The sequence below is a fragment of the Cetorhinus maximus genome, chromosome 20 (assembly GCF_964194155.1).
Source record: "Cetorhinus maximus chromosome 20, sCetMax3.hap1.1, whole genome shotgun sequence".
Classification (NCBI taxonomy): Eukaryota; Metazoa; Chordata; class Chondrichthyes; order Lamniformes; family Cetorhinidae; genus Cetorhinus; species Cetorhinus maximus.
In genome coordinates this window covers 49,296,791-49,319,110 of record NC_135898.1, presented here as the reverse complement: position 1 = coordinate 49,319,110, position 22,320 = coordinate 49,296,791, and the positions used below count along the sequence as shown (strand labels likewise).

Genomic DNA, 22,320 nt, shown 5'->3' with positions numbered 1-22,320 from the left:
GAAAACTAAAGCTCATTAGAATAATTAAAGAGAAACACGTACATACATTCTAAGCAAGTCGAGGTGAATTATTTGAAGGGGAGAAAGGAGCTCATTCATCTGGTAAAGGATTTACCTGGCTCACTGCGTTTTATTAATACAGCGAACAATGGATCTCTTGTCTCGCTCGCAAACAATCACTTTGTTCAGGTTCAATGAGTTGGGTGAGAGGAGAACGGCTTTGAATTCAGTTTCCCTAGTACCTGCAATCTAGTATTGGACTTCTACTACTGATCATATCAGTTCAGTCATAATTTAAAGGCGTGAAAGAGAAGAGCGAATTATCCGGATCCACGGCCTGATCTGTCATTATTTATTTATTTAATGTCACTAAAGGACCACACAGAACTTCACCTGAGACAAACTGACCATATTAACGTGTCCTACATAGGGAGGATTGGATTTCTGTGGAAGTCGCATTGCGCCTATATCTGTAATATTTAATTTCAAACCCGAGTTTAACTGGAGCTTCGAGTGTCTTTTTTACAATTGTAAGATGTACAATTCATATTTCCATGTGTTCAAGGCTAACATAGGATAATGTTAACAGGGGTTCAGTGTGAATCCGGATAACGTTAACAGGGGTTCAGTGTGAATCCGGATAACGTTAACAGGGGTTCAGTGTGAATCCGGATAATGTTAACAGGGGTTCAGTGTAAATCTAAGACTTCCTATTCTTGTCTGTCCAACAATTCAATGTGACCTTCTTTGAACAACCCTTTTCACACGTTACTGCTTAAAACATGTTTTTTAGTGTTAGGATAAACCAAGGCTAGATTACTTAGTAACCGTTTAAACGTAATGTTACGGTAGAATGGATGGAAAAAAAACTGAGCAAGTTTGATATTCAACAGAGAAGAATTTAGGCGACTGAAGAAAATTCACTTCAGGGTCAGTCATCCGAATCAAGGAGGAAATTTAGTAAAACCAGGGAGAAAAAAAACCCACTTTATTCAGGTTCAAGTATTGAAGACGATAAACAGCCATTCCATTTTAATTAAAACGCCTCTCTGTTCTCAAACGCTCAGACGTCCTGCAGTTGTAATGATGTACTGTTAACAACATTTTAACAAACAGCTCCCCAATGACTTACACATTTTGTCTTAAACACTAAGACGCTTATCTGATCTCGGGGCCACATTTGCACTGTTGACGTTTCAGCTGCTGTTACAAACCGACTTCATATTTGTCCATTGCCTGCTCTTGTTTTAAAATGTACAAAACCCGTCGCATCTAATCCCCGGCGCGGAGCTCCAGCTAATAAGGGAATATTCATATCATTATCTGCAGGGAATTCATTTGCCCTGAAAGAACAGTGCATCTATTAGTTTTAAAAAGGACAGGCTTTTGTGGGCCTTCATTTTCAGAGGTGATGTCATGAGGAATTGGTGTATGTACGTACCAATTTAGAACCCAACAATTACCCGCTGAATAAGATATCAACGTCAAGTTTCCAGTAATAATATGCCTGTGGAATGGAGACGGCGTTATTAATTACCTCGTTTGGACGCAACTTTAAGACGGGGTCGAGCAGGTTTCATGACCATTCCCCCAATTAATTAGGATGACTAATGCCCCCAGCTCGCCCACCTGTATAACCTAATAAGTCCCCAGTCACTCCCACGGTCAGGGCGTTTATCTGATATTAAAATCAAGAATGGAACAGTCGAAAACCTACCATAATCTTAACGTCCGACCTGTGAATGAATGTTGACGGATTAACAAGAAAGACTTGGGGTCCGCATCACCAGACTTCCTATGCGCGTCTTCAATTATAAACTAGAAATCTTTCACCTGACCGTTTGCATTCGGTCAATTTTACACAAAAATAGTTTTGTTTAGTCCTCCATTCAGTTAAAAAAAAAGTCATTTTGGGGGCTTTTTATTTTACCACAAAAGCAAAACCCACAGCAACATGTTTAACAATCCATCAAATTTATGTCATCAAGTTTTACATTCTGTTATGATTCATCGATGGCCAATATTGGAATGTGTTGTTTTTTTTTTAAAAACTGCTCTTAATGCAAGCAGTTTCTCACTAAACAGAGATTGAGGGATTATTTATCTCGAACTAATTAGACTTAAAACCACAGAAATCATCTCTCTTGCACAGGCCCATGGAGCCTGCTTTAAATCCATTTGCTGCTTTGTGTCGGTGAGAAATTATAATGAAGCCATGAATACCCTATTGAGTGTAGATAAGAGGATTGCAACTAATTGGTCAATTGGCTAATTGTTCTTTGTTAATTAGCTGGTACAGAGAAACAGATGGATCCAGTGAATGACCGCCAGGGTTCCCTATAAATCAATGCTTGCTAAATCCGACAGGACGAGTACTATCAAGCGGATAGATTAATCTTCACCCAAATTGCGCCTTGCAACGGTTCAGGTGAAGTGTTCATTTTCCTGTTACACATTGCCGATTTTCTTTCCCCCCCCCCCCCTTCAAAACGTTCCAATCTTCTAATTAACGGCAATTTCTGTCACTGGTAATTTTGTTCAGCCAGGAAGCATTTATAATCATTTTTTTTGTCATAGAATCGTGGATTTTTAAAAATTATTTCATGGGGTGTGGGCGTCGCTTACAAGGTCAGTATTTGTTGCCCATCCCTAATTACCTTTGAACTGAGTTGAGAGGGGATAGGGCAGTTAAGAGTCAGCCACATTGCTGTGGGTCACCTGCAGGCTAGACCGCATAAGGCTGGTAGAGTTCCTTCCCCGAAGTGAAACAACAACATGGTACCAAGATTAGCTTTATATTCCAGATTTGTTCATTGAATTTAAATTCCACCAGCTGCCATAGGCTGGCCTCTGGATTGCCAGTTCAATGACATTGTCATGAGGCCACTGTCTTCCCCCCCATAATAGCATAGCAGAGGTGGAGGCTATTTGGCCCATCCTGTCTTTTGGAAGAGAAATTCCCCCCTGTTCCTGCAAGTCCATTTTGACAGCTACTATTGCACCAGTTTCCACCATGGTGTTAGGCCCTGCATTCCAAATCCTAACCGCTCAATACAGGAAAAAATCCTTTTCCCAGAACAATCCTGAAGGAATGAAAAATAAACCCTGCTGTCTAAAAGTTGAGAGGATAAACAGTACAATTCCTGTGAGGCAGGCTAATTGATTACATTGAGGTGGTGATATTAAAGGTGGTTGACGGCAGCAAGACAGCTTTGGTTTGGTCTGACTGCAGTCCAATTGGTCTGACCTTGGATTTGGGATTATGGCTGTAAATTCTCCAGAGCTGGCTTGGAATCTTCATGAAGATTGATTTGCAGAACTTGCTGAAAAAATTGGGCATTAAAACTTTTCTTGAATACCTTTTATTCATTTGCCATAAAAACTAGCGGGGGTCGGGGGTGGGGGGGGGAAGGGGGGCTGTTTGACTGATGTTCAGGAATCATCCAGGAGTTTTTAAAAATTAATTAATGGGATGTGGGCTTTGCTGGCTGGGCCAGCATTTATTGACCACCCACAGTTGCCCTTGAGAAAGTGGTGGTGAGCCGCTGCCTTGAACCGCTGCAGTCCATGTGGTGTAGGTACACCCACAGTGCTGTTAGGAAGGGAGTTCCAGGATTTTGACCCAGTGACAATGAAGGAGCGGTGATATATTTCCAAGTCAGGATGGTGAGTGACTTGGAGGGGAACCTCCAGGTAGTGGTGTTCCCAACTATCCGCTGCCCTTGTCCTTCTGGATGGTAGTGGTTGTGGGTTTGGAAGGTGCTGTCAAAGGAGCCTTGGTGAATCCCTGCAGTGCATCCTGTAGATGGTACACACTGCTGTTACTGTGCGTCGCTAGTGGAGGGAATGAATGTTTGTGGATGTGGTGCCCATCAACTGGCTGCTTTGTCCTGGACGGTGTCAAGCTTCTTGAGTGTTGTGGGAGCTGCATTCATCCAGGTAAGTGAGGAGTATTCCATCACACTCCTGACTTGTGCCTTGTAGATGGTGGGCAGGCTTTGGGGAGTCAGGAGGTGAGTTACTCATCGCATGATTCCTAGCCTCTGACCTGCTCTTGTACCCACAGTATTTATATGGCTGGTCCAATTCAGTTTCTGGTCAATGATAACCCCCAGGATGTTGATAGTGGGGGATTCAGTGATGGTGATGCCATTGAACATCAAGGGGTGTTTGTTGGAGATGGTCATTGCCTGGCACTTGCGACATTGCGCCACACTTGCCAGTCCAAGTCTAGATATTGTCTAGGTCTTGTTGCATCTGGACATGAACTGCTTCAGTCCTTGTTTTGTCCTTGTTTAGCAGGTACTTCCTGGTATTGTATGCCCTCCCCCTCTCAATGATGCACCTATTTCCCCACAGTGTCTGGATCCCTCCTCATTCCCTGCGATGTTTGATGAACCCTAAGCCCACACCTCCCCCTGATATCCACTCCCAGCCTACATTCCAGGCAGACTGATGGTCAAGCCGGCTGGTGGCTTGGAATCATGTTGAAACCAAATTCCAAAGATACCTTGCAGTTAAATTTGGCAAAACTTACGGGAAGCCCTAACTTCAAGGATACCCGTCTGAAAATCCTCCACCTCACTCTCTTCGGCTCCTAGTAAATCTTGGGGCCAATTTTTCAAATCAGTTCTGCCGAAGGGTCATCAACTTGAACCATCAATTCAGTTTCTCTCTCCACAGATGCTGCCTGACCTACTGGGTATTTTCAAATGTTTTTAGTGTACATCAAAGTTTTGACTCAACCTGAAACTGAGCAAGAGTGTGTCTTAAAACTCGCTTCTCTTCACGCTGGAGTTGTATCTAGCTCTTAATCTTAATTTACAATACATTTACACTATGGGGGCGATTGCTCACCAGTTCACGGGCTAGAAAATGGCATGAAATCTGTTTGATTTTCCAACATGTGCTGTTGGCAGTCAGGGCACCTCACCAGGTGCACAAAGTTGGAAAGGTACCCCTTATAATGCTTCGTATTGTGTGAAGTGGCAGTACTTTTCACTGAAGCATAAATGTACCCTTGGGGTATGTTCCTGCCGCATTTTTAGTGTTGCTGTGAAGCAGTTTCAACATTGGTACAACAGTAAAGTTAAGACATAATTCTGGATGAAATTGGGGCCCAACTCAACTTTGGACCCAGGTGTGACTTATAGTTTCAATGTATCTAGGGTTGATGTGAAACCTCAAGCACATGGAGGATACTAACTCTACTGTGGTGTCAAAACTGAAAATAATCAAAAGTCTGTTAGATCTGGTGTGAACTTTAGACATTTAAATGGACTTAAATGGTTATAGAGAGGGAAGATGATTTTGCATATGTTCTCAATCATTTCACATAAATGGTAACTGCAGTATAAATACACCATGAAACCCCTTGGGCAGCATACACGCTACAATATAATTGCAATTAATGCCAAGTCAGATTAGTAAACTACAAGACTTTTTTTTTAAAGAAATTCCCTCCATTATTCCTGGTCTGTGTCCAGTCAGCACATTTAAGTCATGCCAGTGTCAGCTGTGGTTCAGTTGGTAACACTCTTTGCCACTAATTCAGAAGGCTTTGTGTTCAAGCCCCACTCTGGACTTTGAGCACATTACCAAAGGAGTGTTGCACTACTGGAGGTGCCACCTTTTGGATGAGATGTTAAAGTGAGGACCTACCTGACCTCTCAGATGGACATATGACACTTTCAAGGAAGGGCAGGGGAATTGTCCCCAATATTTAGCCCTGAATTAACATCACAAAAAAAGTATCTGATCGTTGGTGCTGTTGTTTTTGCTGTGTGTAAATTGGCTGCTATGTTCCTATCAGGTCTGACAGTATCTCTGGAGAGAAAGACAATTAATGTTTCGAGTCCATATGACTCTTCAGAGCTCTGAAGAAGAGTCATATGGACTTGAAACGTTAACTCTGTCTTTCTCTCCACAGATACTGTTAGACCTACTGAGATTTTCCAGCATTTTTTGTTTTTGTTTCTGATTTCCAGCATCTGGAGTATTTTACCTCTTTTATGCTATATTCTTATGTTTCTTAAAGTGGTTGAGTGGTGGTAAAGCACTTTGGGACATCTGGTAGTCATGAAAGGTGCTACTTAACTGCAAGTCTTTGTTTTAAAGCCACTGCAATTGGCTTCAGCCCCCTTAGAAGCTGGTGATAATGGGCCTGGGTTTCTGATTCTAATTGCTATTTGGTGGCCTTTACTGGAAGTATGCCTGTATGGATGTTGGGTGAAGGCAGGATTGGGCTCAGTGGTAGTGACCCCAGGATGGAATGGGTCAGTGACATCCACAATCGAGGCTTGCAAATGAAGGATGGCCACTTACAAAATGCACTGGATGGAAACTGGCATTTGTTTGAACCAAATCCTCAAAGTGTCATAACCTTTAGGATAGAAGAGAAACCTGGTAAGAAACAAAGGGTGGTCAGCTGGTCAAATGACATCCAAGAGATTTTGATGTGACTTGCAATAGCAGCAATGTAACATTAATATTTTCAATGTAAAAAGTGATTTCTGATCTGTATCAACTCTTGAGCATGCTAAAGCTGTAAAGTGATGGACTATTTCTGGGATTAGTATAACTCCAGTCCTGTGCACAGCCACATTTTAAAAATGTTTATCTATTGAATCTCCCAAGCATGTTATAAAGTGTGAAACCGTTTTTGTTGTCAAAAGAAAACCCTCTTGCACGTTCCTGCTTTCTCATAACATTAAAACTTTGTTGGGAGAGTAGGGCTTTGAGGTATAAAAATGCATGCACTGCCCTCTTTCATTGGGTTCAGTGAGAAATGCAGTTAGCAGTGTAACTCAGGCCTGATGGGATGTTTCACCTTGTTTTTTAGTTAAAAATACAAATACCCAAGCCTGCCATTATACTGCAGTATCTGTAGTATATATGCATAGTGTCATTGGTTCTCAAAGTTTATTCTTGAAGAACTTTTATACTGTGCTAAAATTTTAATTTTTATTTAATCAGTGCAATTATCTATCCTACTTGAAACCCTTAGGTGTATTTTTTAATACTGTTCTCCATTCCAGTCAATATAGGCAATGACATTTTCTTTGATTGCAATTGTGGTGATTTGCCCCTTTTCAACCACTTTGCAGTATTTGACAGTTAATTAATTACATAATTTCCTCCACTGCCTCTTTGTGGTCCATTGTGGTACTGCTTTTGATGGTTCCATTCTTCCCCAGTGTGAGCCAGAACATCTCCTGCAATTATGCTCCTTGTGTCTACATAGGAATCTCCCTGGTTCCATTCTTGATCCATCCTATTTTCTTGTCCATATGATGCCACTGTCTGACATTATAACATGGAGTCCACTTTCAGACGTTGATGATACCCAGCTTTACTTCTCTACTGCATCTGTTCAAATGCTTGTAAGACTTTAAGTGTTGGATGAATCAGGACGTTCTGAAGCTCTAATTGATCTCTCTCATGTCATTCTGTTTAATGCCTGCCAGAAGCTCTATGCCCTAGACCCTGATTCTAATTCTGTTCAACATCCTGGATGCCTGTTTATGCTGAATCCAACGATATACAACTTGGGTATTCTGCTGGACCATGAACTTAATTTCAAATGTCATATCCAGTCCATTATCTAGCATTCACCCCACCCTGACCCTCTTCATTTCATTCCCTTCGAAGGTTTGGGGTGATTCATTGGTTCCACATACTCCTGCCATCAAATTGCAAACAATACAGTACTGTATTTACAAAAGAATAATATTTCCACATTCCAGGCTAGCTGCCAGGATACAGTGATGAGAACCATTTTCAGTGGCATAAATTTAAAATGTAGGAATATGTAATGAGCTCCAATCAGAATGTTGTGGGCCCTCTTGAGTATTGGCTTAAGGCTCATGAAATTACAGGTCTAAGAGAGGTGGTTTTGTTTGGTTCTATGTGAGTATCACCAGCACAGGACTCAGATGATGTTTAGTGTTTTAGACAGATGCATTTAAAGCAAATGCTACTACATGTTTCAACGATTACAAGAGACTGGCCTGAAATGTGTACTTGATGAATCCTCTTTTTATTTCAGTTTGGCAATATTGACAATAGTTCGTTATTTCGCCCCTCATTTTGCTGGTTGTTTTATTTTTGTTCAGTTTTAATTGGCCCTATTTAAAAACCTAACACTCTGAATCATGGATCACTTGACTGTATGGAGGTGGGGGAGGGGTGTCACAAGTGCTAATTAGTTAATTAGACTAAACTCTCAATTAGACATTTCTCACCTCTGACAATTCTCTTAAATTTTTTTATATTGATTTTTGAAAACATTCTAAGAAAATAGAAATAGTTATACCATGTAGGATGTTAACCTATCTGTAAATACCTTTTTACATTAGCCAACAGGAAACAGGCATAAATGGATCACTTTCGGTTTGGCAGAAAGTAATGAGTGGTGTGCCACAGGGATCAGTGCTGGGGCCTCAGCTATGTACAATCTATATTAATGATTTGGATGAAGGGACTGAATGTATATTTGCTAAACTTGCTGATGACACAAAGATAGGTAGGAAAGAAGTATGTGAAGGGGACATAATGAGTCTGCAAAGGGATATAGATAGGTTAAGGGATTGCCCAAAGATCTGGCAAATGGAGTGCAATATAGCAAAATTAACTTGTCCACTTTAGCAGGAAAAATAGAAAAGCAACATATATTATCGAAATGGAGAGAGATTGCAGAACTGAGATAGAGAGGATCTGGGTATCCTGGTACATGAATCTCAAAGTTCGTATACAGGTACAGCAAGTGATTAGGAAGGCAAATGGAGTGTTTTTGTTTATTACAAGGGGAATAGAATATAAAAGTAGGAATGCTTTCCTACAGTTGTACAGGCCACATCTAGAATACAGTTCTGATCTTCTTATTTAAGAAGGAACATAATAGCATTAGAAGCAGTTCAGAGAAGGTTCACTCAGCTGATTCCTGGGATGAAGGGGTTTTCCTATGAGGAAAGGTTGGGTTTGTATCCATTGGAGTTTAGAAGAATCAGAGGTGATCTTATTGAAACATGTAAGATCCTGAGGGGATGTTTCCCCTTGTAGGAGAGACCTGAACCAGGAAATAACTTTCAAAAAAAGGGGACTCCCATTTAAGATGGAGAGGAGAATTTCTCTCTCTTGAGGGTCATGATCCTATGGAACTCTTCACAGACAGCAGTGGAGGCAGGGAGAGGCAGAGGTAGACTGACACCCTTGTTAGTCAAGAATCTAAGGGTATCAAGGGTAGACAGGCATGAGGCCACAATCAGATCAGCCATGCTCTTATTGAATGGCAGAGCAGGCTCAAGGGGCCAAATGGCCTACTCCTGCTCTTAATTCGTATGTAAGCCTGTTTCATTTTTGTTTTTTTTTTACTATAGAATTCACAAACCAGTGACCATGTTCAGTGACTGAGTTATTAGGTTTGGGCTCCCTTAGATATGGAATGAAGGGAGAAGGGCCTATGCGACATGAGGGCCTTGGAAAATTGAGGAAATGTAACAGCACATGTGAGTTATGCAATGCTTCAATACATTATCACACTGCTGTGATCCCAATATAACATTTAATATATTTTTGGAAGTGAGTTGTCCAGTTAAGTTTCCGTTAGCATTTGCTACTTATGCAATTCCAACACTAAAACCTGCAAAAGGAGAGTTTGGAAAAGACCAAACGTAAAGAAATATGTCTAAATGTAAATTTAAGGTTAGGAATTACACAGCGATTTATAAAATCCGAAACTCCATACTTAGAAGCCTGATATTCTCCAAATTGCTCCAATGTGTTTAAGCCTTGTAACATACTCCGAGATATCATTCTTCTCCATGATCTTGAAATTACATGGGATAATTGTATAAGAATGCTTAATGCCTTTGTTTGAAATTCCTCTCTGCTACTTTAGTGGAGAGGCTTAGCAGGTTAAAATAAATTGGTTGACACCTTGAATAAAATTAGGGGAAAAGCAGTTTCATACAAGTGTTATGCAATAGTCTGCACAGAAATACTTGAACATTGCAGCATGCGAACAGGCCAGGTGTCAACTAGTCCGTGCCAGCATTTACTCTCCACAGAGCAAATAGTTCATTTACCAATCCCCTTCCCATATCCTTTCATCCCTTCCATCTATTCAATTTAAATTTTGAATGTTGATTAGCTTCTACCTCGACCATTAACCCTACCCGTTGTTCTAAATCTTTTATTTTTTGTTTTTGGCTCTTTGTTCTTGACCTCAATTAACAGAAGCAGTCTGCTACTATCTATCCTGTCTCAGAATCTTTACAGTGCAGAAGGAGGCCGTTCGCCCCATCAAGTCTGCACTGGCTCGCTGAAAAAGCATTCTGTCTAATTCCACTCCCCTGCCTTATCCCTGTAACCTTGCGCAATCAAAATCCCTTTTGGATACCTCAATCAAACCTGCCTCCACGACCCTTTCAGGAAGTTTGTTCCAGACTCCAACCACCCTCTGGGTGAAAATTTTTCCTCACGTCATTTCTTTTATCCTTTTGTCCATTATTTTGAATCTGTGCCCTTTAGTTCTTGGTGTACTCTTGAGCGGGAACAGTTTCTCACTATTTACCCTGTCCATACCCCTCGGGATCTTAAATACCGCTATCAAGTCTCCTCTCAGCCGCCTTTTTTCCAAGGAAAACGGACCCAACCTCTCCAATCTATCCTCATAGCTACAGTTCATTATCCCTGGAATCATTCTTGTGTATCTCCAATGCCCTCATCTTTCCTCAAGTATGGCACCTAGAACTGGATGCAGTACTCCAGATGAGGCCTAACTAGCATTTTATACAAGTTTAACATGACCTCCTTATTCTTGTACCAAATGCCTCCATTAATAAAGCCTAAGACACTATATGTTTTATTACCATGCCCTAGCATCTTCAATGACTTATATACATATATACCAAGGTCCCTTTGTTCCTGCATATCTTTTAGAGTTTCTCCCTTTATACTGTCTCTCCACCTTCTTCCTGCCAAAATGAATCACCTCACTTCTCTGCATTGAGCTTCATCTACCAGTCTGCCCAATCCACCAATATATCTGTCCTTTTGTAGTACAAGACTATTCTCATCACAGTTGACAATGCTTCCAGTCTTGTATCATCTGCAAATTTTGAAACCATGCCCTGCATACCACAGTCTAGGTCATTAATATATATCAAGATGAGCAAGGATCCCAACACTAATCCCTGGGGAACTCCACTAGAGACCTTCCTCCAATCTGAAAAACAACCATTTATTACTACTGTCTCCTATTGCTCAGTCAATTTCTTATCCAAGTGCCTACTTTCCCTTTTATCCATGAATTTTACTCATCTATTGTGTGGTACTGTATCAAATGTCTTTAAAAAATCCACATAACACCGCATCAACAGCATTGCCCTTATCAACCTTCTGTTACCTCTTCAAAAAACTCCAAGTTAGTTAAACATGATTTTCCCTTAATGAATCTATGCTGGCTTCCCTTAATTATCCTGCACCTGTCTAAGTGACTATTGATTTTTGCCCTGAACCATAGTTTCCAGAAGCTTCCCTACCATGAAGTCAAACTGGCTGGTCTGTAGTTGCCGGCTTTATCCTTGCACCCCTTTTTGAATAAGGGTGTAACATTCACAATTCCCCAGTCTTCTGGCACCACTCCTGTGTCTAAGGAAGACTGGAAGATCATCACCAGTGCCTCTTAAATTTCCACTCTCACCTCCCTCAGTACCCTTGGATGCATCTAATCTGGGCCTGGTAGTTTATCAATTTTAAGTAAAGATAGCCTTAGCCTTTTTAATACCTCCTCCTTCTTGATTGTAAATTCAAGTGTACCAGTTACCACCTCTCACCTCAGCCTGGGTAACATCCTCTTCCTTGTAAAAACAGATGCAAAGTACTTGTTTAATATCCCCGCTACTTCTCCTGCCTCCACATGCAAGTCTCCTCCCTAACTGGCCCTACCCTTTTACCATCCTTTTATTATTTATGTGCTTATAGAACATGGGATTCCCTCTTAGGTCCACTGCCAGCCTCTTTTCATATTCTCTCCTTGCTTTTCCGATTTAGTTTTTTTTCTCTATGGTCCTTCTAATTTCAGCCTGATTCTCCATTGTATTTTCTACCTGACATCTGGCATAGGCATACTTCTTCCTTTCCATCTTCACCTCTATTTCTCTCATCATCCAGGGTGTTCTAGATTTATTTGTCCTACCTTTCCCTTCAAGGGAATATACCTTGACATTACTTGTAACGCTGTCTCTTCGAAGTTAGCCCATTGTTCAGCCACTGTTTTTTCCGCCAACATTTGATTCCAGCTCCCTCAACAGGTGCATTCTCATCCCATCGAAATTGGCTTTCCCCAATTAATTATCCCTGCTCTGGATTGCTCCATGTCCTTCCCCATGACCAACCTAAACCTTATGCTACAATGGTCACTGTCCCCTAAATGCCCTCCCACTGTTAATTGATCTACTTGGGCCAACTCATTCTTCAGAGCCAGGTCCAACGGTGCCTTCCCTCTCATTGGACCAGAAACATCCTGCTGCAGAAAATGACCTTGAACACACTCCAGGAAAACTCACCCTTCTTGTCCCTTTGCAGTTTTGGTCTCCTTACCGAAGGAATAATATACTTGCCAGAAAGGGAGTGTAACGAAGGTTCACCAGACTGATTCCTGGAATGGCAGGATTGTCTTATGAGGAAACAGTGAGGAGACGGGGCCTGTGAATGAGGCGCTGTCATTGAAACATATAAAATTCTTAGAGCTCAACAAGGTATTGAATTAGAAAATTAGAAAATCACATTGTATTTTATTCATTCTTGGGTGTTGCTGACAAAGACCATAAGACATAGGAGCAGAAATTAGGCCATTCAGCCCATCGAGTCTGCTCCGCCATTCAATCATGGCAGATAAGTTTCTCAACCCCATTCTCCCACCTTCTCACCGTAACCTTTGATCCCCTTAGCAACCAAGAACCTATCTATCTCGGTCTTAAATACAATCAATGACCTGGCCTCCACAGCCTTCTGTGGCAATGAATTCCATAGATTCACCACTCTCTGGCTAAAGAAGTTTCTCCTCATCTCTGTTCTAAAAGGTCTTCCCTTTACTCTGAGACTGTGCCCTCGGGTCCTAGTCTCTCCTACTAATGGAAACATCTTCCCCGCATCCACTCTATCCAGGCCTTTCAGTATTCTGTAAGTTTCAATCAGATTCCCCTCATCCTCCTAAACTCCATTGAGTTTGGACCCAGAGTCCTCAAAGATGCAGGAAAGATGTTTCCCCTGGCTGGGCAGGTCTAGAACCAGGGGACACAGTTTCAGAATGAGGGTAGGCCATTTAGTACTGAGATGGTGAGTGTGATGATGTGTATATGTTTGTATTTCTTTGTTTAAGAATATATTCTGTGTAGGTAAGGGTAAAGCTGTGTGTGTATTCAAGTATAATCAAAGGAGGTCTGACAACCTCTGCGGAGAGAAAGACGGAGTTAACGTTTCGAGTCCAGATGACTCTTCTTCGAACTGAAGAGTCATACAGACTCGAAACATTAACTCCGTCTTTCTCTCCACAGATGCTGTCAGACCTGCAGAGTTTTTCCAGCAGTTTTTGTTTCAGATTTCCAGCATCCACAGTATTTTGCTTTTAATCAAAGGAGAGATTGTTGGAGTTAGATTGCCTGTGAAATCTAAGGGATGAAAGACTAAAGGTGTTAACTTCTTGCATTTGGTAATGGGGCCTTATGGTGGGTCTTAACTTGCAAGTAAACAGAGTAGACATGAATTTGCATATGGGGACAAGTGTTGAAATTGATTTGTAGCTGTTGCATTTCAAAGGTAACAAAGAACTGTTGCATTTTACAGAAACAGGGGCAGGGGTTTTAAATTTTATTGGCCCAAATTAAGAAGAAAAATAGGAACATGAAAGGCTTTAATATTTGGGAAGCTGAGTTTTCAAAGGGACATTTGAAGACAATGGAGAACTGAGATGAAAGGGGTACTAATGAAAACAGGTTTTTGGCTGTAGTGAGTTGCTGTGGGGAAAGCTCCTGCTGAAAGCCAACTCTGTGTGTTTGGAGTATGCTGAAAAAGCTGTGAAAGTCTTTTTAATTGGGGGAAAAAGCAACTCTGTTTTGTGCCAGGAGACCATTTGACCTGCAACTTTTTTTTCTCCCCTTTTTTTTGGGGAAAAAAACCACATTAGCGTGGGTTTGTTCTGGAAAGTCATGGGATTGCACTTCTGTTTTAAAAATGAAAGCAATTTCTCGGTTTGGGTAATACTTCCTGGATTTTATGGTTAAGAATTTATAAGGGCTGTTGCCAAAAAGATAATTTTATTTTTGTAAGATTTTTCTGACCGTGTATCTTTTTTCTTTTAAACATTTTAATTCATCAAGTTTTAAAAGTTATCATCACTGGAGCTCTGTGCTTATGTGTTCAGTGGCTTTCCATCCTCACTTCTCCAATTAGATGAGGTGGATTTTAACTTGAGATCTGGCTTGTTCAGCATTAACATCAGCTACCATTGTAACATGAGTTCCTTCACTCGAGAGGGTGGTAAATCATTATAATCCTCTACCCCAGAGGGCTGTGGAGGCTCAGTCATTGATTATGATGATCGATTTCTAGATGGAGGAAGCACTGAGGGCGGCAAGGGTGTTGAGATAGAAAATCAGCCATGATCTAACCGAATAGCAGAATAGGCCCAAAGGGGCCGAGTGGCCTACTCCTCACCTCTAATTCCTATATTTCTTAGTAGCAGAGCCATTCACCTGTCCCCATAACCATCAAATTCACAATTACTGCTGTATTCCACCACTGTCCAATCTGTTATCGTACAGTGTGAAGATCAATGCTGCACTCCTTTTGTGGTGTTGTCATCCCCACCCCCACCAGAATTCAATGCTGCTTTTTTAATTTGCTCCTAGGATGAGTGTTACTGACAAGGGCAGGATTCATTGCCCATCCCTAATTGCCCTTGAAAAAAGTGGTGGTGACTGCTGCAGTCCATGTGGTGTAGGTACACCCACAGTGCTATTTCCTGGAGTTCCAGGATTTTGACCCAGCGACAGTGAAGGAACGATAGTATAATTCCAAGTCCGCATGGTGAGTGACTTAGAGAGGGACTTGCAGGTGTGGTATTCTCATCCATCTGTTGCCCTTGTCCTTCTAGTATTGGTGCTAATCAAGCAGGCCTTGCCACCCTCAGGGCTCCCCACAAGTGGTGTCCAACATGAAGGGTAAACCAGTACTTCTCCATGTTGAACACCACCTAGAGGAAGCACCAAGGGTGCAGAATGTACTCTGGGTGGGTGACTTCAATGTCCATCACCAAGAGTGGCTTGGTAGCAGCACCACAGACTGAGATGGCCAAGTCCTAAATGACATAGTGACTAGACTGGGTCTGCAGCAGGTGGTGAGGCAAAAACATACTCTCCCTCATCCTCACCAACCTGCCTGCCACAGATGCATCTGTCCATGACAGTATAGATAGAAGCAACCACTGCACAGTCCTTGTGGAGACGAAGTCCCATCCTCACATTGAGGATACTCTCCATCATATTGTGCAGCGCTACCACTGTGCTAGATAGATAGATATTGAACAGATCTAGCAACTCGTCCTTTTACAATTATAAATACTTTAAACATAGGAACTTTCTTTCTTTTATTCTTTCACGGGATGTGGGCTTCGCTGGCTGGGCCAGCATTTATTGCCCATCCCTAGTTGCCCTTGAGAAGGTGGCGGTGAGCTGCCGCCTTGAACCACTGCAGTCCATGTAGTGTAGGTACATCCACAGTGCTGTTAGGAAGGGAGTTCCAGGATTTTGAATCAGTGACAGTGAAGGAACGGGGATATATTTCCAAGTCAGGATGGTAAGTGACTTGAGGGGAACTTCCAGGTAGTGGTGTTCCCATCTATCTGCTGCCCTTGTCCTTCCAGGTGGTAGTGGCCATGGGCTTGGATCGCCGCCTGCAATTGGGTCCGCCCTGCCATTTTACTTGGGCAGGCCAATTAAGGCCTGCCCACCATGAATCGCAGGTCCTGAGAACAGCGGGAGTGGGTGGGCAGCGGCGGGGCTGCAATGATCACCGGGTCTAATGGTGACCTGTTTATATATTTTATTTTTAAAAAAAAAAAAGCTGCTGCAGCCTTTCAAAGGCTGATGAACATGGCTACTGGCAGGGCTCCCCAGAGCGCTGCTGGTGAGCAGGCCAGGCAGGAGGGTAGGGCCAGGGGCACTGTGCCCCTCATTTTTCATATGATTGCCTTGTTGCCCTTGGAGGTGGCAGCATGGTGGGAGGTGCTGGTTCCCCAGGACGGGAGGAGGAGGCCCCCCCCACATGACCAAACGTGCCTGGGAGGAGGTGGCGGAGATAGGGAGCTCCCACAATGTGGTGTGAGGCACGTGGATCCAGTGCCGCAAGCGCTTCAATGACCTCTTGTGCTCGGGAAGGGTGAGTACTATGTTGGCATTGGTCACTTAACCCAGCAGATAGGCTTACCCCGCTACCCACCACAGTCTGAGTGTAGTAGCTGCATTGAATCATTGACAGCAAGTGTCCTTTGCTGGGTGGGCCAGCAGATATTGCCCATGCCTAGGTCACCCTGAGAGGGTGTTGAAGAGGTGGGTTCTGCACCCACAGCAAGTGGTACACTGAGACCCACATTATTGTTTTGGGGGGCAACCTGGAGGAGCTGCACCTAGGCGCAGTGCTGGAACTGCAGGACATGTCCAAGTCAGGGTGATAACATGCTGGGAGGGGAGCTTCAAGGTGGCGTGGCACCAATCGATCTGCGGTCCTCTGCGCTCCACATACTTGTACCTCCTTGCTATGGAAGGTTGCACTGTGTGGTGCCTAATGTGATGTAGGCAGCATTTGGCCAGGTGGGGTGCGGTGGGGGAGGCTGGTAACGATAGGCCTGGCACCTTTGTGTGGGTGTTCAGCAGCAGCGGGGTGAGGAGGCACTGTTATGTCCCACTCTGGTTGGGGTGGGCCATGCATGAAGAGAGCCCAGGTACAAGTAGCAGTAATCAATGCAGTTCCCTCCTTTTCAGGAGAAGAATACACATAATGCCGCTGAGCGGGTGAGGACCGGCAGAGGGCCGGCCCAGGTGGCGATGCCTACCTGGTTCGAGCAGGAGGCCCTCGATCTGGAGAGGCGCCATGCTCCCAGGTCCACTGGTGTTGGTGAGGCTGGGGTGCCACGGGCAGGTATGTTTGCCCAGCAATGAGGTCACCATTGTTCTCCCAACAGCCATGGCCGTGCTGAATGTTCAGTGATTGAAGTTTGCAACATGGCTTGACCATTGCTTATGGAAGGATGAGAGCAGAATGATCCAGGGGACAGGGATGCACATTGACATTGGTTCCATGCTAACTGATCCTTGTTCTTCCTTTCAGCATCAGTGGAGCAGGGCCGGGAGGAGGAGGAGGAGGAGGAGCAGCAGGGGCCCCCTCTCACCTGAGGGCCCTGAAGTCTTGGACTCAACCAGCATCACATCATCTCTGCCAGGCAGGCACCAGCACAGATACTAGCACCTCAGTGGGAATTAGATCATCAGCTAGTGGCCCGGGGCACAGCGGTGAGGGCACTTAGTCGCTGGAGGAGCTGGCAGAGACAGAGTGCCCATGGCGTCAGCAGTTGGAGGACTGTAGGGGACCAGACACATGCTCAGTCCGTGCCTGATAATGCATCTCTTTTCTATTTTTCCTTAGTTCTGCTGAAGAGTCATACGGACTTGAAACGTTAACTGTGTTCCTCTCTGCAGATGCTGTCAGACCTGCTGAGTTTTTCCAGGTATTTTTTTTTGTTTTGGATTTCCAGCATCCACAGTTTTTTGCTTTTAACCAAAGATACTATTAGACTTTCAGCAGTTTGGAATAAGCAGTTAGCTAAAAGTGATCTAAAGAATTGGCTAGCCGCAGAAATGGTATGGGATCACGGGAAACACATAGGTTGGGAAAGTTATAAAATACTTAAGTATGGAAGCAAATAGAATGCATTGCAATTTGATGGAATTGTATGAGATAGCCCAACAGAATGAGCTAAAACTCACTCTATATACTGTACATGATAATGTATGGATGAAGCTGTTAAATTTGACTGATACTACTTTAACTATAAATCCAGACCTGAAACGTACGCAATGTAATGATACTGCATGCAATGTAACATTTACAATTCTAAATGGAACTCGTAAAGATATATGGTGTAAATTTATTACATTACATTTATTTGGAGCTAAGTTTTGGCTCCCTGTATTCTATGGAACATGGTTAGATGAATATAATAAGACCCATGTTGGGGAGGATTGTGAGCATTGGCCTGAAGGATTGGTATGTCCTTATCACACCCCAGTATTTGAACCGTGCACCATTCGAGCCTCGGGAGGAACATGTAAATGGAGGAAGTTACCCGTAAATAATACTATTATACATGAAATCGGGCATAATCATGTTTGTATTACTAGTGGTTGCACTGTTTACCTCAACTCAGAACGAATAGAGCCCCCTGTTTATGCAAAGGTAAAATTTATCGGATTTATGATCCATTAACCCATAAGATGTACCCCATTAGGCAATGAATTCCATAGTAAGATGCAAGCAAATTAATGGTATACAACGTCTTCCTCTGATTGTAACTTTGAAACAATTAGAAGCATTCCTCCGGAATCACTCCAAAATTACTGAGTATTTGGCCACCATAAAACATGATTTAATTAAGAAGGAAGTTGCCATGGTATACATGAATCAGGAATTAGTTCGCATTACGGACAAATTACATACCTTAACCACCCATCATTGGTGGGATATTTTCAGCAGATGGTCTCCCAAAGTCTCTATGATCCTCACCTTAATTATGCATCCAATTGTGATTTTACTAATCATACTCAGTAATATCAATAAAACCAAAAGTGCAATACAATGTAAATTATATAACTGTATCATAAGGTAATGGCTATTGAGCAATTAATTTGTGCATATCCTCATTTGCTTGATAACCCCTGAGTATCGAGGGGTGGAATGTGGGAATCTGCGGATGGTCTCAGAATGATACTCATGGGTTAATATAGCATAATCTGTCAAATGCTTACCAACACCAGATGGCCATGACTAACTCGGGAAAGAATGTAGCAAACAAGGTAAGTCCTTGTTTACACCATACTATAAAGGCGGGGACCTTCCAGTCGAATTCAGACTTCACCTATGGACTGGATTCGCAACTGGTGCCAAGGAACTTGAGGATCTCTCAACCAAACATTGCCGCGGGGTCCCCGACGGGCAGAAGGACGTGAGATTATTGCTTGTAGTTGTGTAAGTACAATAAAGTAACATTTAGTAGTCAGTTGTTTCCTTTGATTCCAATAATATCGGTCAGATCTGAACAAAGCGTTATACTGTATAACGTAACAACTGCTTCAGTATCTGAGGAGTCGCGAAAGGTGTTGAGCTTCGTTCACTGATGATTGCGCATCACCACTTATGACCTTATGATGGGAAGAAGGCCATTGATGAAGCAGCTGAAGATGGTTGGGCCGAGGACACTACCCTGAGGAACTCCTGCAGTGCTGTTCTGGAGCTGAGATGACTGACCTCCAACAACCACACCCATCTTCTTTTGTGCTAGGTTTGACTCCAACCAACGGAGAGTTTTCCCCCTGGTTCCCATTGACTCCAGTTTTGCTAGGGTTCCTTGAACACTCGGTTAAATGCTGCCTTGATGTCAAGGGCAGTGACTCTCACCTCACCTCGGGAGTTCAGCTCTTTTGTCCATGTTTTGAACCAAGGCTGTAATGAGGTCAGGAGCTGAGTGGCCCTGGCAGAACCCAAACTGGGCATCAGTGAGCGGGTTATTGCTAAGCAAGTGCCGCTTGATAGCACTGTTGATGACTCCTTCCATTACTGATGATCAAGAGTAGACGGATGGGGCGGTAATTGGCCGGGTTGGATTTGTCCTGCTTTTTGTGTACAGGACATACCTGGGCAATTTTCCACATAGCCGGGTAGATGCCAGTGTTGTAGCTGTACTGGAACAGCTTGGCTAGGGGCAAATTCTGAAGAACAAGTCTTCAGTACTATTGCTGGAATATTGTCAGGGCCCATGGCCTTCAGCTATTTCTTTATCACGTGGAGTGAATCGAATTGGCTGAAGACTGGCATCTGTGATGCTGGGGACTTCCGGAGGAGGCCGAGATGGATCATCCACTTGGCACTTCTGGCTGAAGATTGTTGCAAATGCTTCAGCCTTATCTTTTTCACTGCTGTGCTGGGCTCCTCCATCATTGAGGATGGGGATATTTGTGGAGCCTCCTCCTCCAGTGAGTTGTTTAATTGCCCACCACCATTCATGACTGGATATGTCAAGACTGCAGAGCTTAAATTTGATCTGTTGGTTGTGGGATCGCTTAGCTCTGTCACTTGTTGCTTATGCTGTTTGGCACGCAAGTAGTCCTGTGTTATAGCTTCACCAGGTTGACACCTTTTTTAGGTATGCCTGGTGTTGCTCCTGGCATGCCCTCCTGCACTCTTCATTGAACCAGGTTTGATCCCCTGGCTTGATGGTAATTGTAGAGTGGGGTATATGCCAAGCCATGAGGTTACAGATTGGTTCAAGTACAATTCTGCTGCTGCTGATGGCCCACAGCGCCTCATGGATACCCAGTCTGCTAGATCTGTTTGAAATCCATCTCATTTAGCATGGTGGTAGTGCCACACAACACTATGGAGAGTATCCTCATTGTGAAGGCAGGACTTCGTCTCCACTATGTGCGGTGCTCACTCCTACCGATACTGTCACGGACAGATGCATCTGCGAGGTTACCATCAATCTCTGTCAATTAGTCTACAACATACCAAGACATGAGGCAAAGAAACTGCCAGTAGTAGAAAGCATTAGGAACCATTGGTCCAAGGTCATTCATTCTTCCCAAGCATGATATGCTTATGTAATGTTTCAAATTATTCATATACTATATCCTTCTGAAATATATGTAAATACTGCCCCTTAACCTGCATTGTTTATAACAGAATCAGACCCAATTTTTCAAGTCTCTCTTCACATTTGTATTTCCTTATGACAGGTATCATCCTTGTGAATCTGGGTAGCACCCTATCTAAAACTTCAATATCTTTCTTATACTGTGAAGGCCTGTACAACGTACAATACTCTTACTGAAATTTTAAGTAGCCTCATCATTTCTCCTTGGTTTTTATGTGCCATACTCTGAAGATAAAACCTAGAATTCAATTACCTTTATTGTTTTTAAAAAAGAAAACAACCTTGTCAACCCAGAGGTTAAAAAGTGGAAAATGCTGGAAATACTCAGTAGTTCAGGCTGAATCGTGGAGAAAGGTCATTGACCTGAAACACTTTCATGAGAAAGCAAGGTGTTGCCTTAAATGTTCTGTGAACGTGTACACTTGGGGTTTTTTTTTATTATTCATTCACAGGACGTGGGCATCACTGACTAGGCCACCCATCCCTAATTGCCCTTGTTTAGAGGGTATTTAAGGGTCAATTGCTGTGGGTCTGGAATCACATGTAGGCCAGGCCAAGTAAGGGGATTAGTGAACCAGATGGGTTTTTACAATTTTTTTAATCCGTGGTGGGATTTGAACGTGGGTCTCTGGATTACTAGTCCAGTGACAATACCATTATGTCACCACCTCCTCTACTCTTCCACAGCACTAAGCCTGCAATCATTCCACAGCATTTTAAGATCAATATTATCTCCAATATTCAGATTTAGTGAGAAATTAGTATAGCTAATCAAATATTTTAAATCATAGAACACTATAGAATTACCTCTAGATTCTGCAAATTGGGGTGTTGCTTTCTCAACCCCCTTTCTGGAACATTTATTTATATATATTATATGTTTATATAAAAGTTCAACATTTTATCCTACAGTTTTCTGTCATTGGCAATGCCTAAAACTCCAGTTATTCTTTTCTCTCATTTACTGTTTTTCCTCTTTTTTTTAAAAACACATTCTGGGTCTTTGATATTTGTTGTTTTCCTTGTCCTTTTCTCTAATCGTTAATAATGCAGCAGAAGATTTGTTCCTTGACTCTAGTATTTATAAGAGGGCTGGTTAACAAAAAAGCATCAGGTAGGAAAGATGGGTTAAAGCTGCTGCTTAGTTAAATTTCTTCCCATATGTGATAAAATTGAGAGTATTTGGCAGTCACAGCAGGCATAGGGGGTCAGACAGAGATTATAAAGAACACATGATATGCTACTGCCTACTTTTCACCTCTTACCCACCTAGATCTATGTGAAACAATTGAGAGATCCAGGGATCACACAAAGAATCCTTGTCATAATATTGC

General features: G+C 42.7%; 1 long non-coding RNA gene across 2 annotated transcripts in view; it reads left to right on the top strand.

Moving 5' to 3' along the window:
• The window catches only part of LOC144695098 (uncharacterized), a 27,882-nt gene extending 5,562 nt beyond the window's left edge, over positions 1-22,320 (top strand). The window contains exons 2-3 of one of the 2 annotated variants that reach the window (XR_013579863.1): positions 2,291-2,428; positions 22,260-22,320. This is a non-coding gene — a long non-coding RNA (uncharacterized LOC144695098). Of the gene's footprint in view, positions 1-2,290; positions 2,429-7,243; positions 7,966-22,259 lie in introns of those variants that run through there. The other variant, XR_013579864.1, reaches the window with a different exon arrangement.